The following is an 18,239-nucleotide window of genomic DNA, read 5'->3' as shown; positions in this document are numbered from 1 at the left end:
GCAGACTACAATTGCCCACAGAATATAGGAAAGAGAATAGGTAAACAGACCTGCAGACCCACAGAATACCTTTTAAGATGTTCTGTTTAAGATGATCTGGGATGCCAGATGAAGAAATGAAAATAAATGGCTGAAAAGTCCTTGTTTTGAAAGATACCAAAGGTGGGAGGATATCAGTACTGCACCGATAAACTGAAGTGTTGTGGATTTAGCCATTGTGATTATTCGTAAGTCACTGAAATGCTAAAAAGTTAGGAAAAGAGATGAAGTAATGGTTTAAGTATACTGTTTCCAAAAATTCTATCTTTACTACTTGGTTATCATGTTTATTCAGTTGTAAAAAGGTTTCTCAATGCTCACAATAATGTATTCGCATGGAGAGCAAGCAAAAGTTAATGCTCACAATAATGTATTCGCATGGAGAGTTAGCAAAAACTAGTTTATTAGAAATGTTTTCAGATAATTAGATTGACTATATTCTTTAATAAATGGTTTATATCGGTATGGATTTTAAAGAGAGGGAATGAACTGAGTTTATAGTTGTCCAAATAAAAGTGACAGAAGATCTCTTTTTAAGCTGGCAGCAGAAATGAAATGTTTAGTGACTCTTCACTTTCCAAGATAATTTTTTGAGAGCATGGCTTGACATTACTGATTCCACTATCACTGTCGCTATCACTAGAGGGCAGTCGTGAACCACACTGGAAAATGCCAGCTCTTCAAGTGTGCATAGGACTCATGATTTGTGAGTAAAAAATAAAGTGAAAATTGAGTGTTTGGGATGCTTTCACTGTGAATGCCAATAAGAAGTGAGAATTAAATGGGTCTGAAGATTCGATTTGAATGATGGACACTCGATATCAGAAATCACTTTGTGAGTTAAAGGTTTGGACTTCCTGCCTTGGTGTCTTCTCACAGCCTCAGCTCAGGACAATTATCAACTGCCACTGAGACCAGTAATATCGGATGGTTTTTGTGTTGTTTTGGGGTACCTAGGCTTTTGGCTTTATTGAAATCCCAGAAGAATATATCTGCATTTTATTTATACTACTGCTCGCTTTGGTGCTAGTACCTCAAGTGTCTTGTGTACATGCTGCTTCACCCTACTCGCCGGTCATCATGCTTTTTATATTCTTGCGTAGCTTTGCTGACAGTTCTTCCTTATTTGATGTAGCCTAGTCCCCAGATTCCCTGATGTTGTTTAGTAGGGGACATTTCCTCCCTCAAACGTCCCTTGCAATTTGGTTTGCCATAAGGTGTGTCAGACTGAACTGGGGGTGGCTTCCTCGGCCCACGGTATCCTCACTCTTTTACTCTGAGCTCATGGGACAAAGAAGACTCTATTCAGTATGTGCAAGTCTTGCTCACCACTAATTGCCTATGAAAAGGGAAAATCAAAACAGGTTTTCAGAAAACATTATTGGAAGAAACTGTCAGAAAGCAAGCAGACCCTGCTGAGAATTCTAATAGAGGTTATTGGCTATAATAATGACTTCAGTATTGATGACGGCAGGAATGTGACACTAAATGTACAAAATAAAAGGTAAGATATGGGGGATACTTCCAAGTCTCCAGTTCGTCAAGTATGTAAACTATCTGAGTCATAATTATTTAAAAAATAGCCCTATGTTTAGCTGTTTGGACGCAGTCTACTCAGCTAAGCTTGTGTTTACATCTCACCGATTCTCACTTTGTCAGGACCTCTCTCAGAGAATTCATTCTGAAATCTCTTGGGTGTCACAGCCTACACAGGGTCAAGCTACCTGATAAAAGGAAGGTGATTCTGTTCCACCTTGACCAGCCTTCCAGACCCACTGTGTGGGTTCATACAGTCTCAGGGAACCCCAGACAGATAGTCTTCTCATCCTCCAAGAATGGACCTCAGGATTATAGAGGAACTAGAATGATGCCTGACCCACACTAAGTTTATCACAAAGAGATTCGCTTTCTCCAACAACCAGTGAGTCCATTTGAAACTCTGGTGTTATAAGCCTTTGGTCTTAGTAAATGCTGTCAGTGTGGTGTCTCCTTGGGGCATTCTTCAGGCCCTGACTCCTGCTTGATCACTTCCAGCATATTGATTCTCAGCTCTCCTTCCCTGGATTGATCTATTGCTGTTGCTGCCTACACCATTCTCTCTCTTCTTGAATCTAATCAACTGCCTGTCTTGTTTCAAGTTCCTGCCTTTCCTCTACTAACTCCTAACTTTTTTTTTTTAAGATTTTTACCATAGGGCATGTGTGCTCACCAGAGAGAGACAGTGAGAAGGAAAGTTACAACTCACCCCTGGGGGGATGGCCATACCACAATCCCTTCTCCTCCATTCTCCGCCTGGGATTTGGGGCATGCACACACATGCACCTGGAATGATATTCAAGCCACTAGGGCTGGGACTCAAACCGTGGTTAGCTGTGTGGAGGTTCAGTATCTTAACCACTACACTCCCTGCTGCCCACTCCCTCCTCATCTCCCCTGCCCCATCCCCCAGCTAGCTTCTAACACAGTCTGGACTAGCGGCCAACATGCCCTTGCCTAACCCTGACCTTGCCGGCTGCTCCCCACCGACCTCCCCCAGCCCTGTCCCCAGGCCTATGATAACCGAATGTCTGCCTGGCCTGCTGTCTTCCCTCCCTGATCTGGCTGAGCTGCTGTGCTAAGTTGAGAAGGAGGTTTCTGCTCTGATTGTTTTGGCTACACATAATGGTTCCTAGAGTCCTTAAACTATTCCTGCTTTAAAGCATACAACAACAGTGACATTTAAGTACGAGCGCTCACATTCATCATCTTAAGAGCTGAGCTCTTGTTATGTGCCAGACACTTTGCTAATACTTTCCGGATTATCTCGTTTAATCCTTTCAATGACCATAGGAAGGAGGCACTATTATTATCTCAGTTTTTACAGATGATGAAAATGAGACTTAAAGCGATCACTGACTGGCCCTGGGTTACTCACTGGGCTGGAGTGCCCATGCTTTCCTTTTCACTGTGCTGCGCCACTTGAAAATAAGCCTACACTTAGACACTGCCAAGCTGTAGGGGTCGTAATTAGTTAATGCATTTCTAAGACTATTTTACAATTTGTAGGTATAAATGGTGACGAAAACATTTGTTTTTTTTTTTAAAGCCCTTATTTGATTTTACAAATTACCTCATTCAATGCTCTTTGATTAAAACCCCAACCCTCAGCTGCTCAACACCAAATTAAAGAGCAACAGGAGGGAAGATAACATTAAGTTATGTCAGCAATTTGCATATTAAGTGCCCTTCCACCACATCTTTTTCTGTGATAACAAAATTTTGTTCTAAAAATAAGATTTTTGAATAGCAAATGTTATTGAGAATGGAGTGTGTTGTATCAGCCTACAGAGTAATTTGTTTACCTTGAAAATATTCTTATGGCATAGAAGACAACAGTGGACAAAAGTGGAAAATACTTTGTGTATTTTTTTTATTAATAAAATGCTCACACTTTTAATTCTGAGCTCTGAGAGATCTACCTTCTCTAATAGAATGTCATAGAAAGAAAGTATAGAATGGTATATATTCTAAATTCCGAAACTGATAACCTTTTCAGAATCAACATGCCTGTGCCGACAAATGTGGAAAAATCTTGGGAAAATCTTTGGGACTATTCAGAAAGCTTCTCAGTCTCACTTGAATGGAAATGGTTCTACCTGCCCAGGCCCGCCTGCCTTTGTGGTCACACCCGCTCTTTCCCATTGGTTCCCATATTATTACCATCTGGCCTGTAGGGGGCAGTGTGGCTCACGGAGTGAGGCTCTGGCTTGGTAACAGAACACGACTTAAAATAGCAGTTCTGACTCTTTTTATTTCCATGGGTGGAAGACAAAGCGTTTAAGAGGTTATCTTTATCTCCCACTGGTATTGCTATGAAGATCAAAGAGCTCTACATATGTAAAATGTAGTCAGAGCATAGGTCCTTGAAGGCTTTCAGTAAATGTTATTGGACCCTGAAATCCATCTTGAAAATATTCAATGCACTTTACTCAAAATGCGGCAAAAAACGTGTGGAGAGTAGGAGTGGCATTTTTAACTCGATACTGTGTAGGGGGCGTAGTGCCTGTGCCTGATTCCGTTAAAAGATGTCCAGAATGAAAACATTATGTGTGTGTATTTCCTTAGATCAAAGCTTTTCATTGTAAAAGTAATACATTCAGCACTTATTTTAGTGCTCCTCTTTTTAAAGACTTATTTTGAAGTTCCAAACATGAAACCAGGTTGGCCCTTTGGCCTCAGGCAGAGCGTGCCTCTCCTGAGAGACCGCACCTCACATGTGGTAGAGGCAGCCTAGGTCACTCTTCTCCCTGTCAGACCTGAAGAGAGAGGAGTGGAGGGTCTCAGCATGTGGGGGAAACCAGCTATGCAACCCTAGCAGCCAGGCCTTGCTGCACTCTCAACTGGAGGAATAACAGCTCCGAGAGGTTCCAGGGCCATGACCTATGCCAGTGGAAGACCCCATTATCTCAGCTTTCCTGGAGGAAAACTCATGGAACCCTCAGGTTAGTGACTCTGCTTGAGAGAGGCTTGTTACAAAGTTGTGCTTGTTTTGAGGAGCAGCTCAGCCCTAAAAGAGTATTTTCAGGGACCCCTTCCAAGGCAATCTTGAGAGCTGTGAAACTATAGAGAATATAAGCTCTGTGCTACTTAATAATTCAATAACCCAGATTTTCCAGGTCAGGGACACATCACCGTATTATGCCCAGCTGTTATAAATTTAAACCCCATGAGTTCTAATGTTTCAGCATCCAAATTCTATCATCTTCCATTTTGTCTCTCAGATCTCAAATAGACAAAACTCTTCACCAGTCTACTTGTCCCATGCTTGGTTCAGAAGATATAGTGATCTTAAACAAAAAGAGAAGATGTCTTGGTGTTTACAGAAAAGCAAATACATTACTCTTTTCTTCAAACCAGATTCTTAGAAAATAAGTGTTTTCCAAATTATACTACGTGATTATATAATCGTGCACAACAGTGTTCACAACTATGTTTTTGTATAAAAATAATGTCTGTACCACACTCTCTGTCTTATATGTCTTTGATTATCAACTGATAAATATACATTTCTTTTCCAAAGTTATCCTTTTAGTCCTATAGTTCGAGGATTTTTTTTTTGATAAGTTTCAAAATAAATGCGTTGTTTTGGTTTGAGGATTTAAAACATTTTTTAAAAAATTACATTGCCCAGGTTCAGAATGATATGCAAAAATTGACAATTTATTAATCACTGACTCATTCATCCATGGTAACATAACCTCTCCTGGCAGTCTCAAAGCTTATTGACCTATAAAAATAGATGCAAAAACCTAGACATTAAATACGTCCCTTTGGTAAAGACAGTTGTTCTTTTTGCAGTTGACCTCAAGTCCAGTCTTGATATTTGTCCTCACATAGACCCTATCCTTATTCTACAGCTAAGGCATGATAAATGTTCATTTTTAATTTAGCCCTAGAATGCAGCCTCTGTTACAAAATTCATTTTTATTATTAGTAATCAACATCTTGCTCACTGGATGAGTATAAAAAAGATGCTTTAAGGGCTGAAGAAAAATTGGATGTGGCAGAGCTGGAGTGGGATTTACTATTTCATCTTTTCTTTTGCTAGGAAAGCTCATCAGCCCAAGGCCTTTTAGATTTTTCTTTTGTAGGTAACAGAGACGGGGTGGGGAACAATTGTGTACATCCTTATATTAGGTCTACATCATTAATTCACTCATTGAACAAATATCTCAGTGCCTACTGCCTGCGAGACCTTTGCCTCTCACCAGGGAAACAATGATCACAACCTCTGCTCTCGCAGAATTTATACAATTTCCCAGTTATGGGGGGCAATTCTTCTAACAGAGGTGCTGATAAATTGTTAAGAGATACTTTTCAGTGATTGGGTATTATTACAAACAAAAATGTGACTGTGAAAACATCTTCTAGAGCAGGATTTCCCAGAATGGGGTGCATAGATAACTAGTTTTATAGGCTATTGACAGATCTTAATTGGAAGAGAGGCAAAATAAACCAATTTATTTACTTCAGGACTTCTTAAAGTCTTAGTAAGTTAATATGCCTTTTGAATCTACAAGAAGGGGATACTGTTTCACAGTTTCTAAACTTCTTTGACTATGAAATCCAATGTAAATTACATATTATTGAACTATTGACCCATGGAACACACTTTGGGAAATACTATTCTAGAAGTAGCAGTCGTTAAAGAAAAGCATCAAGAGTTTGTATTTCTAAGTGGCTTTGTAATAAAATTAATGTGAGCTGAACAACACATGTTGTAAAATTTCTAATGAAAGTTGTACACATGACATCTACATTTATTTATTTATTTCATGAGTGGGAGAGACAAAGAGAGAAAAACTGACAGACAACACACACTAACAGGGTCTTGACATTGAGATCTAACCCCTGTTTCAGCCAGTCCCATGTGAGGCACACATGCATGCCTCAGGGAGGTCTCCAGAAGTGAACCTAGAACCTTTCCATGTGGTCATCTTCACAGAGCATTACATTTTACTGCTCTGTCTCTCTACAGCTTCCTCCTTAACAAAAAGAAAGAAATGTGTTTTTTTTTCCTTCAGAGAGAGAGAGAGGGAGATCTCCTTTTTATAGGCCTCAATCCTAGAGCTATATTATGCAAATGAAAATTTTACTAAGTTCTAGCTAGTGGATATATTTAGACAAATTGAGTTCATTGGTAGAACAATTGAATGGGGGGGGGGGACGGAAGCCATTGAGGGCAATCATGAATGTCAGGGACAATGGAGGAGGAAGATGGGACATGGCAGAGGGTGGGGATGGGGAACCTAGGATGGCAAAACAAAAGGCAAGGTATGCAGGACACAAAAATTGGGAAATCATTTGCTGAGAACATATATGTTGATGTGCTTGATTGAGCCAATGCACAGTGTATTTTGGATGGAAAATTCATATGTGTGTTGGGATGAGAAAAAAAATAATAATAATAAAAAAAATGTAAAAAAAAAAAGAAAAAGAAAAAAAAAACTAGGTATGAGTAAAAGTTTGATGATAAAATAAAAATAAAATAAAATAGAAACTAACGCAAAAAAAAAATTTTACTAAGTTAGTTCACATATAAAACTTGTTACATTAAGTGGCTATTAGGATTTATATAAAATGCCAAGTCTAGCCAATAAAACAATGGTATTGGAAGGTGGTGTTTTAGGAAGTCAATACGTAACTCCTTTTTACTTCTTGATTTAGAAATTATTATTATTATTATTATAGCGGCAATAGATTTAGGCAGAGGGGGTTGAAAACCCCAGATATATTTCCTGTTAAAACTGGATTTGAGGGTATAATTCTGAATATGGCAAATCTGAGCTTTCTACTACTGAACTTTGGAAGCAGAGAAGCTTACTAGTGACCGGAAGGAATGAAAATGGCCAGCCTCACCCACAGGGCAAGGCCAGAGTGAACCCTGGGCGGGGAGGTGGATCCTACAGAAAGACAATAGGAGGGTGATCCTGGGCAGGATGTAGTCACTGAGTTCCTCCACCTGATTCTCCAAGAAGTGTAACTCCTTCCACTCCACAGTGAGGAGAAAAGGGTGGAAACAGAGGCCGAGAGTCTTTAGGAAAGTACTTTCTCAAGGAGACCTGGGGAGGCAGGAAGTAGGGACCTCCCCCCCACAACATTAGATGCTTCCTATAGTGATAATGTGACTGTTTTATCATTTTTGAATCTCATAGTTTCTACTCACTTTTATTTTACATGATTGTGTACATTGTAATATATTAATGTATTTTAATGCTTTCCAAATAAGAGTTACTATAGAAATTTGAAAAGACTAGATTCCAGAACTACATCAAATCTATCATATCAGAATATCTGAGAGGGGTCAGGGATTTTGTATTTTAAATAAACTCCCCAGGTAGTCTTCATTATTGTTTAACTATGTTCAACTTACAATGATTCAATCTAAAGATTTTTAAACTTTATAATGGTGCAAAAGGGATATACATTCAGTAGAAGCCATACTTTGAATTTTGAATGTTGACCTTTCCCGAGGACTAGTGATATGTGGTATAGTACTCTCTCATGGTGCCGCAGTTCCCAGCCAGCCACATGGTCACGAGGACAAACATCCAGTCCTCATCAGTGGCCTGTGTTACCCAATGATTTGCCCAACTGTAGGCAAACATAAGATTCTGAGCACATTTAAGGTAGACAAGGCTAAGCTATGATGTTAAGTCTGTTAGACTCATTTCTACTTACAATATTTTCAACTTACAGTGGGTTTATTGGGACGTAACCATACCATAAGTGGAGGAGCATCTGTAAAGAAAATACTAAATGTAAAGTGTAAAAAATTGCAAGAAAAAATTTATTTAGGATATGTATATGATCAGAATATCCAGATGATCATATTTTTTTTCTCAGTATTCATTTAGATACTTTAGCATTGCATAGATAGGTCTTGAGGACCTTGCTGAAGCAATTTTTCTGGCTCTAATGCCAGAAGAATCACTATTGCTTTAATCAAATTTGTCCAGTGGCATGGATGTGTAGAACATTCTGTTTTCTCTTTCTCAGATTTATGGCACTTTCTCAGAAATATGACAGAGTACTGTGCTCATCAAAGGAGATTTCTGTTGTTTGATATACTTTTTTTTAATTAAAAGAGTGAATAAATGCAGTGAGCACTGATTATATTAGTTTCAAGTTATTCTTCACTTCAGTAATGAGAATTATTTAGTTGGCAGAAAAGGGGACAATTTAGATGATTTAACTATTAACTGAGACAAAATTGATTATGACTGAAAAATCTGAAGGTATGTGACTTAAGAGAAAAGAAATATGCTACACAGAATGGAAATTATATTTCTCACCATACATTCTTTAATATCATAGCTATTTATTAACAGTTAGGTGTACAGACTAGTTTTCCTGTCATATAGCTACAAACTTGTTAGCTAAGCACATCTAAAAATAGTGAGTTAAGGGAAGTTTCCTACCAACAATTTAAATATACTCAAATTTTTTTTCTGAGATAGTATTAGATTTTAAAAATATTTATGAAACTTCTTTTTTATTCTGGTAAATAAAATGTTGCTAGCAGTTGTAGGCAGTTGCCTTCATTTTCATTTTGCAACCTTTATGGATGGGTTTTAAAAGAGCAAATGTTAATATGCAAGAAATTCTGAGAGGTAATTTAGAAGTAGAGTCTGTACCTCCAGAGACTGCTAGTTCCTACAGCAGCACCTGGAGGAGAAAGCTCCCGTTCACTATATTCACCAACAGTTCATCATAATTACTCATTCCCTAAAGCAGCACCAGAAGCTGATCCTAGCTTAACCAGAGACTTTGTTTCTCATTAGCAGCAAATTGACTTTCTCTTCGTGGCACTGTATTGATAGGGTTAAGTAAGTTGGTAGAAGACCAAGCTTTTTAATACAAGTAGATTTTCAAGAAACTTGCTATGCTAAATACTTCACTGGAAGGACTTTACAGACAGCAGCGACTGTGACCCGCTTTAGAGATGACATCACTGGGTGTCATGTGGCTCTTTATACGTTTCAGCCTCAGAAAGAGATAATCTGTGAAAGCTACAAGAGCTGATTTCTCCTGTGATAATCTTCAGCAGGCAGAGGCTGGGGCTAGAGGAAGGCAGACTTGTTTACATTGTGTGTACAGTGCCTTGTGGAATTCCGAGCTTTCTTTCTTTCTTTCTTTTTTTAATCAAAAGATAAATGTAATAATAAGATGAACTGGCTGTTTGGAACTAATGGGTGTTTGCTTTCTGCACTAAGATCGAGAACTTTTCTGGAATCCTCTGTTCTCTGAGTAGCCTTGTCTTCTGTGTGTGCTTTTTTTCAATCTGAAGAAAACTGGCAAAAATCAGCAAACTTCCTCTCCCAAAGAGCTCTCTCTCGCTGTTGTCAATACTTGACGATCTTTGCTTCAAAATCTACTTGGAGCTGCCTGAGTATGGTGGTTGATAACTGAAGGGCAAAAGAATCGCCTTTATAGTATGTATTATAGCAATTCTTCAGATATCTGTACTTACTAATACAGGCAGCCCTTGATGGAGTTCTTTCAAAGCCAGTTTGAATAAATTACTCTCCCTCTCAAATGGGCAAGAGTTACTCTTCAGCACCATGGAGAGGTCTGCGCAGCGCGCGACGGCGTGGGATTGTAACCAGGAGGGCAAGCAATCTGACAATGTAAGTTTTTCAAATGTCTGCCATGTATTTTAGGTGTATCATATTTTTACATATTGCGACAGGAAACATTGAAGTCTAGCCGAGTCAGGTTAAATTTAAACTCAAAAGGTCCTCATTACATTTTAAATTCGGGATTAACTTCTTAAAACATATTAGCGAGTGTTAGTATGTGAAATTGAATAAATTACATTTTTTCCTTGAATTAGTTGGTCTGTGAATGGCTGGTGTTTTGAACATCTGAGTGTTTTTTTTTTGTTTTTTTTTTTTTGTTTGTTTGTTTTTTGTTTTTTTACAAATTCACCACAAATTAATTGCATTGCAGTGGACAAACGATTGCTTTGGAAATAGCATTTTTATATACACATGTAAATAGTTCTGAGTGTGCAGCCTGTTGCCCTTTGGAAATATAAGGCTATCTTTGGAAAGTAGTTTCTGAGTTATGCTCATTTGGAGGAATAATTTTATGCATTTTGATTGCAGATTATACTTTCAGTAACCAAAAGAGAAAGTGTTCAGTTATTGATGTTGAGACACATGGGCAATACTTGATAACATATAACACTTAAAATTTATTGGTGTCAAATATCGACAGTGAAAGCCTATAGTAAGTGGAAAGGACAGATCTTTTCATAAAGTGATTAGATATGGGCCACTGAAGTGGTACTTTTAATATCATTGGAAATATTTAATTAGCTTCAGAATAGTCCAATTTAATTGTTTAACTCAGAAATGGAAAAATGGCTTCCTCAAAAGCACCTTTTAATTTACTCCCTAAACCAATCAAAAAACATCTTTTAATCTACTCCCTAAAACCAAGTTCTAGGATCTTATGTTCTCACACAGCCAATGAAGAAATGATATTTCAAATCACTTCTAAGAATGACCTCAACAGATAGTTCTTTAACTATTCAAATTTGTCTAAGAGAACATAATGTCATAAAAAGTAATTTACAAAATAATCATCTTTTCTCAGGCTTGTGAAGTATAGTTTGGAACATTTATTTATGCTGAAGCATTCATTTTAAAGTCTAATAAAGCAATCTTTTTATGTTATTTAATATAACATTTATTTCCTTCAGTATTTCTCATATTTAAAAACTGGTAGCAAATGTAATTTACTTAGCTAAATCCCTATTCAAATATAGTTAATTATTTCTATTATGGATAATTTCCAAGTGAATTGCTATTGCTCCTGAACTCTTCAGTAATTTGACATTTGATTTTTGAATAAATGGTACTTACATTTTGACAGTGTATAGAGTGCATAATTTTAGAGGCTGTGACTTAATTTTATATTAAAGAGATGTTGTTATTCGTTTTTGTCACCTTTGCTTAATAGATCCACTGATAATTTCCTTAATCAATGTCAATGTTTCTTTTTTTAAAAAAAAATACTCGGTTTTGATAAGACCAAAAGGTAGATTTATGATTCCAGTTCTTTTGGTTTTAGTTTCCTAAATTGTATAATCTTGCCTTGATTTCACACGTAAGTAATGCCTTTCACATACCTTTGATTGAACCTCTGTGATTGTAAATTGCAACTGTTCACTGGAGTTAAACTGTATTCGTTCTCTGCTTGTGTGGACTTTGGACATGCTATTTTAGTGATTAGACAGTGACACTCTAATCCAGAGAATTTAAGACTCATGTCCTAACATGCATCTGCTTTATGCTCCTGAATGGCGGAGGATGTACCTGATTCAGACATTTATTCTCTATCGATCATTGTCTCTGTCTCTGTATCTCAAGGATGTGATTCACTCACAGTATTGTCAGAAGTGTAGCATTTTATATTTGTTGCTTTTTTGGCAAACATTTTAGTGATATATTTATAACCATAGCTATCTAGCACACACATTTATAGTTGAGAAATGGTTGTCTATGTATTTATTTAACCGGAAATTGTTGCTATATGACAGACTACAAGCACATGTTGGCTTCTATTTGGATAGTGTTTCAATCATTATTGAAACAGCATAAATCACCTGAACAGTGGGAAAATGTCCAAAGCTACTTAGACTGTGAACTAGTCACATTTCTTTTCCTTTCTTTCTTCGTCTCCTTTTTTTTTTTTTTATAACATTCTGGTGGTAGCAGATGTGTGTGAACAATCTTAAATTTAGTTGAGTGACATTTTGTTTCTCTTGCCAATGTAAAAATATGCTCACAGATCTCTTTTTCATGATCTACCCACCCTTACAAGGGCTTTATAACCTTTGGCTACAAAGGATTGAAGTGCATATTTACTTAAAAGCAACCACCCTAGTTAGGATGCTTTGCAGAATGGTTGAAGATAGATCTGATTGACAGGTGTGGTTCTTACGGCCGATTTCAATTTTCTTTGGCACGAAGAGATACATTGGTTGTGGAAATAGTTCTGATTTCCAAGGTACTCACAAACACATCTCTGTTGTGTCCATCTCCAGCACAGCTTTCTATGGAAGCAATGTCTCTACTGTAGTCCCAACAAGACCAGTTCCAGTGGGGAAGAGTTTAGGAGTGGAGTGTGTTGCAAAAAGGTCTCAAAGGGTAGCTTCTTAGAGAAATATGGGACTCCTTGAGTTTATTTCAGTGAGCAGGATGCTGACTGATTCCAGATGTGTTCTAGGTTTGTGTTAATATGTTTTGAACATTATGAATAAGGCTCGTAGGAAATGAGGGCCCCAGAGTGATGCTCCAGTTTCCTGGAGAATTACCCTGCATTGATGTTTCCATGTAGAACTTTCTATCAAGTGATTTTTGTACTTAGTTACCATGTGTTACTGCTAGTGGCTCTTTCTCTGTCCTAATTATACTCATAAAGTACATTTCTGGCTTTTATTACTTGATATACCTGACTAGAAATGGCCTGACTGATTTGACACTTATATGAAACATTATGAGAAATGATGGGATAGTCAGAGAACTGAAAGGTGCTTAGAGATTTTTGTGTGGAAGATAGCTACCTAGCTGAAAGATCAGAAATACCCTCTAAAGAAAAAGAAGTCTGCATATCATGCTTTTATTATTTTAACTAGTCTTTCAAACCTCTCTAAATAAATCTGGCTTTCTCCCATAAGTAAACTCAAGTCAGAGCATATAAAGAATAAACATGTGGGCCCGGCAGGTGGCATGGTGGTTAAGGGCACTGGACTCCCACATGGCTGACCTCTATTTGACTCTCAGACCTGGCAGCTTGCTTTCTCACTTTCCCTTTCTCTCTCTCTCTCTTTGTGTGTGTGTGTGTGTGTTTCACTCTGTCTCTCTCTGTTTAAATAAATGGATGTATGTATGTATGGATGGAGGGACAGAGATAGAGAGAGAGAGATAGATAAAGTAAGTAAGTGAGTAAGTTAAAAAAAAAATGCACCCAGGCAGCTAGTCACTGGGATGCACTGAGGCCATTTTTATCTTGCCTAATTTGTCCTATGCTTGAAATAAAGGTCACTCCATTGAATTGCTCACGTGTCCAGTGTTAATACCTAATCAAGAAATAAACTTCTGTCATACTGGAGCTATTGTACTTTTGGGGTTTTATTTGCTACTGGGTAGCCTAAATATACTACATATTTTAAAACCCAGCAAATCAAAGATTCAAATTCACAGCAGAGCTAGAAGCTAGGCTGACATGATGGTAAACCCCTGAAGTGATGGTCTACAGCTTCAGAATCTCTCTCAATTGTAGAAAGAACAGATGACAACTGGTACAGGCCCTGAAAGGGTACATTGTGCCACTATAGCTATGTGGGTTGAAAGGATCCAGGCAATAGAGAAAAGCAGCTCATTAAAGCTTTGACAGTCCTGAATGGAACTATACAGTTGCTTAGGGATCAATAAACTCTGCATTTTTGGTTTCTTTTTATTCATCGTCGCATTTCCATGCTAAAGATATGTCACTATATTATCTGCATTTTGAGAGTTATTACACGGTATCATGGAAAGTCTCACTCTATTAATAAGACCCATTTTAATGGGATATCTGTTTTGAATCCAACACTCTGCTGTTACCTCTATAGCTTGCTTCTCCAGGATCCTGTTTAAAGCTCAATTTCTGATCTCCATGCATTGCAATGGCAGGGAAGAAACACATTCTCATCTGGAATTTTCTTTGGGACAACTTGGAACTGAGAGCTTTCCTGGCTAAAACAAGGTGTTGGTTTAGAAAGTGTGTCCATTGACTGTCCATGATATACTAAAGATCTATTTTTAAAAATGACTCCTAATGATTTAAGAGTAGCTAGAAAGACTTCAATGCCTTAGAGAAAGTCATACACATTTATGCGTATTTTATTTTTGTTGGGATTACTAGGAATGTAAAAGTGAGATGACTTCAAAAAAATTGATGGGAAAATAGAATTAAAGTACAAGTTTATTTTGGTGTAAAAAATTAAAACTAATGCATAGATTTTTTAATAATATACTTTATCCATAAATGTTTTAAAGACTCTCTCTCTCCATAAGGTATTGTATCTAGACTTCAGGATGACTTTGAAGATTTAGGAAAAATAAATCTCAATGGATAGAATAATAATACAAATGGATACATTTTGGGATGGTTGAATAGCATTACCAAAGTAGTATTAACTAAATGAATCCTAGTTAGCATGGAACAAAGTCTCTAGTGGTGTGTAATAGAGTTTTGTAGTAAGCAATGATCTTAAATATACATGTTCCTGTCTCTCAGTTCATGGTTGAGGAAAAGTCATTCAGGAAAAGAAAAACAACTTATCTAAAGTCAAATAGCTGATCAGCTTCAGGAAGGGAGCTTGAAACCAGTATACTGACTCTCAGAAAAGGTAATGATTACTGGGATATGTGATTACCAAGAGACCCCAATATTGAGCAGTCAGCTAAAGTTTAATGGAGAAAAAATTTTTTTAATTTAAAATAAGTATGGCTTTTTAACCTTTGGAGCTGCCCTTCAATGGCATAAGGCTTCTCATAAAGTGGTGAACTTATCAGAAGAAATACACGTGCTCATACTGATGGTCCACAGGAGAGATAGTGTAAAAGGGGACTCTTTATTGGGGTGTGTGTGTGTGAGTGTGTGTGTATGTAGCAGAGGACTAGAGGATAACTAAAGTCTCTTACAACTTGAACATGGAGAGAAGACATCAGTGTCATGCCATCTCATTAAAAAGAAAAGAAAGAATGATTTCATTCAACAGCATTATTGGATCCATACTCAAGGCACTGTATGAATCTCAGAAATGATGTGATTACCTAGTTATCACTGAGCCCCATGAGAAACTACCCATCTGACAAGGAGTAAGAAAGGGGGATGTTGAAAAATCAATTAAAATAAAACCCTCCTGAAGAGTTGGAAAAAACCCAGGAGGAACAGTAAGATGTATAACTTGGATCTATTTAAGAAGAGAAAACTAGGTTAATGGAGAAAAAAGCAGAACTAGAGTTGTAATTTATCACTTCATTATCTCTAGCATGGAAACACTACAAATGCATAAAAAGAAACCAAAACTTTACAATTTATTGATCCCTAAGCAATTATATAATTCCATTTAGGACTGTTAAGTCTCTAATGAGCTTTTTTTTTTTTTTTCTCTTTTGCCTGAATCCTTTCAGCCCATGTATTAATAGTTACAGCTGCAACAATAGTTAGAGCTTTCAGGTTCTGTCCCAATCGTCATCTGTTCTTTTTCTAAATGGGAAAAATTCTGATGCTTTCTGCCATCAGTTTATGGATTCAGCATCAAGTCAGCCTTGCTGCTGACTCTGCTCTGATTTTGAATTTTTCCTTCATTAACTGCTTTTTTCGTTTTAATCACACATGGTATATTTAGACTGTACTATAACCACACCAAAAAAAAAAAACCCTCTAAAAGTATAATAGTTCAAGCACAATCTAACCTTATTTCTTGTTTAAGTATCAGTACTATAATAGATGAGAGAGCAATTCAGTGAGGTGAGCTTTTTCGATATAGTCATTCAAAAATCCCATATGGCTTTCGAGGCCACCCTGAGTTGTCTCCCTTTCAACCAACCAGTGAGGGGAAAAGGGGTGGTGTGTCATACCTGGGTCCTTTTCATGGGTCAGGATCTTAAAGAGGCACACCTCACTCAACTCACATTCTTTTGACTGAACATAATCACATGCTATACCTACCTGTAAGCAAGGCTGAAAAAATATAGTCCTGAAAAATAATGGAAATAAGTACTTTGTGCCACATTTGAATTTCTGTTCTATGATGAGTGGAATTCTTTCTCTAACCTATAGTTCTTGCTACCACACACCTAGCATAAACTGCTAAATCACCTGATTATAACCTATCTACAGCCTTGGTCACTCCCTAGTTCAACCTTCAAGGTTGCACACTACAGAAGCTGAAGTTAATTAATTTTAGCTGAGAAAGAGTTTATTTGAAATATTTCAGATAGCTTACTGAGTCTTTAGGAAGGCTGGAGAATTAAGCTTAGAAAATAAGGAGGAACTGAGAGAAGTTGGTTGAATAGAACCTCAGGTGAAGGTACACCGAAGGGACAACATTGCTGCTGATGTCACTGGACATTGGATATAATGGCCACAGAGTTCTAAAAGTCCCTTGCTTTTCTGAGACCCCTCTTCCAGATTCAAAGTCCTAAAATGTACCATCCCATTGACTGGTTTAGAATGTGCATTCAAGTCAGATTGCTAAGATTTAGGGAAAGGAAGTTCCGTCTTGTTGTTGTTGTGTTTTTTTTTTTCAGGTTTTCTATTTTATGAAAACATGATTTTAAATATTCACAGCTTATCTATTTCTAAATGTCAGAGTTCTCAGTTGGGCTTGAAAAAAAATTTTTTTTTTTTGAGAGAGATTTTTGCTGTAGGGCCTGTGCACCTGCTAGAGAGACAAAGTGAGAAATTATACTCCCCCCAAAGAGGGGATGATCTCACTGTAAAACCCTCTTCCTCCATTCTCCTCTTAGGATTTTGGGCATGCACATACATGCACCTGGCATGAGTTTTAAACTGCCAGGTCTGGGACTCGCACTGCAGTTGGCTATGTGGGAGACTAGCAATGTAACCATTATGCCATCTGCTGGTCCCTTGAAAATACTTTTAAACATGTCTTTGGCAACCTTCAAGTTATTCTTGGTGACTTTGAAATCCCTTTGGTGGGAAGGTACTTTGATAGTGGAAGGCAGAATTCCATTCTTTGCTATAAATTTCCATTAAGAGCAGATTCTGTCATGATGAGAAGGGGCTCAGATGTACTTAAAAAATAATAATGATAGAAATTCAACATGCCTGTAAGATGCCCCTATTGTCACATTAGGCCTACTGATAACCCATGGTAATTCTCACCGCATCCAATTGGCCATATGCCTATGCTGAGCTTGTTGTGACACCAAGACTGTGCTCATCCTGGAATGTGTTTTGATCACCTTCCCCAGCTTACTACCCTAACCCACGGAGCATCCTATGTAAGTCTTGCTCTGGCTGTTTTGATACCAGCTGAGCTTTTCAGGCCCTTTCCTACAACACTTGGCCTTGTTTTGAGAACTTAATTTAGACAGGTGTGACCTATGTGATAAGTCTGCACAGCCATTGCTTAGACATTTGACCTATCTCCTGTGGGGCTTTCTCATCTGTTAAATGAATAAGTCAGCTTAATTCCCATTAGTCTCAAAGGGACGCTGAGGCTTAACAAGATGGTGCTTCGAGATATTTGGAACACAGGGTGGCATTATCACATTATTATTTTCACAAGCTGTTAACCTGAAGGGGGAAAATAAAGAGTGGAAATTTAATGCCAGAGAGATTTTTGGCACTTTGTCAATTCGACATTAGCTTTGAGGGCTTTTGGAATTTTGCCTGAAATTTTCAGCACTGAGCAGCTAAAAGCTGTGTTTTTCTGGGCTCACGATATTCTCATCCCTGGGGATGGCATTAAGCATTTGTGAGGGATGAACTGTGCCAGGCCCATCTTCCAATGTCCCCCCAACAGACACAGGAAGCAATGCACACTCTGTAAATTGCTGCTCATACCCTCACTTCACACTTGAAGCAGCACTTCTATGTGTGCCAGTAGAAAAGGCCCTGATGGGAAAGAG

At 37.7% G+C, this 18,239-nt stretch overlaps 1 protein-coding gene across 1 annotated transcript in view; it reads left to right on the top strand.

Moving 5' to 3' along the window:
* IQCJ (IQ motif containing J) overlaps positions 1-18,239 on the top strand; it is a 103,501-nt gene that overhangs the window by 67,322 nt on the left and 17,940 nt on the right. The window lies entirely within an intron of this gene.

The sequence above is a fragment of the Tupaia chinensis genome, unplaced genomic scaffold (assembly GCF_000334495.1).
Source record: "Tupaia chinensis unplaced genomic scaffold, TupChi_1.0 Scaffold143935_1, whole genome shotgun sequence".
In the NCBI taxonomy this organism is placed as follows: domain Eukaryota; kingdom Metazoa; phylum Chordata; class Mammalia; order Scandentia; family Tupaiidae; genus Tupaia; species Tupaia belangeri.
Note: the sequence above shows the minus strand (reverse complement) of the source record. Positions and strands in the feature narration are given on the sequence as shown.